Source organism: Mesitornis unicolor, unplaced genomic scaffold, assembly GCF_000695765.1.
Source record: "Mesitornis unicolor isolate BGI_N332 unplaced genomic scaffold, ASM69576v1 scaffold12575, whole genome shotgun sequence".
Classification (NCBI taxonomy): domain Eukaryota; kingdom Metazoa; phylum Chordata; class Aves; order Mesitornithiformes; family Mesitornithidae; genus Mesitornis; species Mesitornis unicolor.
The window spans coordinates 19,245-23,588 of NW_010184900.1; positions in this window are offsets into that span (position 1 = coordinate 19,245).

The window sequence follows — 4,344 nt, forward strand, 5'->3', positions numbered from 1 at the left end:
CGGGAGCACGCCGCCGTCAACAAGGTAACGGCGCCGCCTTCCCCTTGTGGCCTTGGGCCGCTGCTGGTCTGAGCGGGGCGGCGCGCCGGTTGGGGTGAGCCGCCTTCTCACTCGCCATGGGGAGGCCGCGGGGGCACTCGCCTCGTTCTGTGTCCTTTCTGTTACTGTAAAGTATTGTATTTGGCTACCTTAAGGCCACTTCATTGTAAAACAAAATATCCCCAGGTTTTTATGTTGTATAAATATTCATCTCTAATTCAGATCAGCTTTCTCAAGCTTTCCTCCCTTGAAAGACCCAGGATGACTCCTTATAGGCAGAGGTTACCAGGTTTGAGTGAGAAGAGAGAGTTGTTCAGTGCAGGTTGTCACTGGCAGGAAAGCAAAAAAAGCAGCCCGCCAAAGCCCACCTTTCTTTTTCGTGCTAGCACATGCAGTGCCTTCCCTTAAGTTGTGCTGACCAGAATAGCAGTGTAAGAAAGCATAGGATCATGCTGTGTACCCTGAACAAAAATGGGCTCTTCTTGCCATGACTATGAAGATACTAACTTCCTGGTAAGCATGGTATGCTAACAGACAACGATGAGCAAGTCGTCAGTGCCTTCTGTTGAAGCAGCTGTGAAAAGGCAATGGATGAAGTTCATATGCATAGTCTTATTTTTTTTTTTTAGTGTCGTAGGGAACAGTGACTACCAAATTCTGCTTCATCAGATCTTTAGGAGTATGGTAAGCAGTCTGTATAATAACAATATTAAAATCTTTAGTTTTGTGGTGAGGTAAGTAATTTCCATGCTCCCCCTTGGCAGGAAGTTTAGGAATCACTGATACGGTGTGATATGCTTTCCTTTCCACTTATCTTCATGGACTTTGGTATCATGGGCATGGAGCCCATGGTGAACTGAGCATTAGATCAGTGATGAACTGAGTCAGCAGAGCAGCAGCTATTCAATTTAATAGTCACATTAGGATCTTCAGAAAAAAATGTAAATCTGTAGAAGTTAAGGAAGAGTAGTTGTTTAATCTTGTGCTGAAAAAATAATTTCCTAGTTACATCATCCTGTTGTTTTTTAAAATCAAGCTGATGCTTCAATTAAATGTTCTTTTTAGTGTTGACTAGAGCTAGTTAGATTCTACATAGAAATTCATTCTGGTTTGAGTGGGAAGGTTTGGCAAGTGACCTTCAGATACCCCCTATGAAAAAGCACTGAGAATTTCTGACTTTGCACATCATCTTATGCCATGTCCTTTCCTTTTAGAAAGGCATTTATGATGAAGCATTAAGCAGTTTCTTTAGGAATGTAGATACAAGGTAAGTCTTACCAAGTAGCTCATGATTTTAACACAGTAGATCAACAATTCCAGTAGCTCCTCTTAAGTTACATTTTTCTTTGTTTCAGGTCATATTTAGTTTGTGCTAGAAAAGGTTTTGCTTTTTTGTCTTCTCCTGAAAACCTTATCTTTACCTTTCCGTTTTAACTATATTTATTTTATTAGTTAAAGATGTTGAAAGTATTTGAGTTTGTTTTCCTTTCCTTCTGTCCCAGAAATAGGAAAATTAAACTATGTCAGCCCAGCATGATTTCTGAACTGGTAAATCTTAATGGCAAAATAAGTCAAGCACAGTGCTGTGCTAGTGCGGTTATGCAGCTTTCACACCTTGAGGCGTAGCACAGTGCTGTGCTACCCCCATTGAAAAGCTCCTGGTGCTGTTTGGTGTGCTGTGCTCCATCGTATGATGCAGATTTACCACATGCTGGATAAGAGAGAATCTTTCAAGTTTTGTCAATGCTTGTGCAGTTACCACAGAGCAGAGGCTGCATCTGAGAGTAAAATTTCAGTGCTTATCTTTTCAGCTTCTTGAAGTGCAGCTTAGCTTATTTCTGATTGAGATAGTGTCCTGTAATTGCATTACTTTAGGGAATCATGAGTTCGGTCTCAGTAGCATGTTCAGGGTGCTTCTGTTTACTTTGTAACAGTCCTCTGAACACAAAAGATTAAGATAATTTTATTCTAATATATATTGCTTTATTTCCTATTATGATTCTGAGCTTTGACTTTATTTCTTTATTTATTTGCTTTCAGAAGTGGAGGTGATGGTCCTGATATTTACAAAGGAAAAGTCTGTTCTTTAAAAGCACGAGTAAGGCAATTTATAAAGGTCATTCTTTTTATGTTGCAACTGTTTAGGAATTTTCATAAGTTCCTTATAATTGTATATGTTGCATATGTTTTTAAAGACTACTTTGAATAGTAAAATTTCTAATAGTAACTTTTACGGTCTGGTGGTGTAGTGCAGTTTGCTGCCAGTCTTGTTGAGTAATTAAAATTATAATTTTAATAAAACAATTGCATATATTACCAACCAAATTTTTATTTCAGTTTTCTAAGGAGTGGGTTTCTTTGAGCCACTTTAAGTGATTAAGAAGCAAGAAAACTTGGAACTTAGAAGTGCTTTAATTTATTTACTTTAAAGTATTGGGGTAAAATATAAAATTTTAACAAAATTGCATCATCTGAAAAGCTGTGATACAGAATGACTTCTGGCAATCAGCCAAGGTGAATCTAGTTGTTCTAGTTAACAACTTAAAAAAAAAGTTTCTCTGGACCACAGTAAAAACATACCTTTTATATTGTAAATAATTTTGTATTTCTTTGTGGGATTATTTCAAATGACTTGCTTACTGACTGAATTTTAATTCTTTTCTTTCCCAAAGGCACTGTTGATTGACATGGAGGAGGGTGTGGTGAATGAAATTCTGCAGGGACCATTGAGTGATGTGTTTGATAGCAAGCAGCTTATCACAGATGTTTCTGGTTCAGGAAACAACTGGTGAGAATCTCTTCAGAAAACATTTCTTAGCCACTAATTAGTTGGCATTTGAAAAGGGAAATTACAACAGTAGCTTTCTGGTTTGTTCTGCTGCACCTGGGGAGCTACAGCACACTACCAGTAAACTTTGGAGTCACTGTTGCCTGGAGGAGAGCTTTGAAAAGCCTTTTTCAGAAGGATAATTCTGCTGATAGATCATTTTGTCTATTTTTTTTCTTCCTCTTTTTTGATTTTCAAAAAAGCAGGCTTTTTATTTTTGTGTCTTTGGTATTCAGCTGCTTTCATTGCTCAGTCAAAGCCGTAATCTAGTTTGAGACTGCAACTAGTGTGGAAATGAGATATATGTACAAATGCACTTCTGATTTCTAAGCACCACAAAGTCTGGCTTTGTGCATGTAAACTACATTACCAAAGATAAATTCAAAAAAAGATTGATTAACATAATGAATTCCAAGTTTTCACTGAGACCTTACTGCGCCTCTAATAATATTCAGTGCGCTACAGACTGGAAAGCAAATCATCAGCAAATGTACCAAAAGAGAGTGCAATACAGAAAATAAAGCATCCTATAACTCTACTACCTAGCAGGCAAGTCGTGTTGAAAATGAGCTGTTTGGGTTTGGTCTTTTTATTATTACTGGTAGAAACTGACTTGCATAGTACTCAAATGAAGATCAGTACGCATATTACATAGGAATATCCTTATTGTTAAGGAGTGTAGAACTTTGGTTTTATAATTACATTTTGATCATCCGAGGTGGGAGTTTATTTCCTTATCAGTACAAAATAATAGCACAAACTCCTAAGCTGTGAACTTAGTGCTGCTTGCATCCTCAAACTTAAAACCATATCCTGATTCCCATATTCACATGATATAGTCACAGCTTAGCAACTCTCTCCAAATTAGAGGTTGCACCCAGCTCTGGATTCTGAACTGTAAAATGTCAAATATGAGGAGTTAAAATGAAAAATTGAAAGACTGGTTGAATTGTTTTTTTAAAGTAGTTTTCATATCTTCAGGGCTGTGGGTCATAAGCTATATGGCGGTCAGTACCGGGAAAACATTGTGGAAAAGCTGAGGAAAACCGCAGAACATTGCGACTGTCTTCAGTGTTTTTTTGTAATTCACTCGATGGGAGGTGGTGAGTAATTTCTTATGGTTAGCATGATTGCACCAGCCACAGGTGGAAAAAGAGAAACCTGGATCTTGAAAAGAAGATCAATGTAATGATCTACATTGTTAAGAAAGCAGAATTAAAAAATTAACACGGTCCAATTAAGTAGACCTGTGATTATTTATTAGTTGTTTTGTTAGAGCACTGAAGAGCGCTAATCATGAACTAAGGTAAGTGTTACCCAGAACAAAAATACAGCTAAAATTTTAAATACAAGGCAGTGAGTGGATGAAGACAGGTACCAGATACAATGAGATACTGAGGTACTACTGATCAGAAGGGGTAGTGGCCTCAGAACACTGACATTGTTTTTGTAGTCAAGTTATTTTTGATCATGGGGAA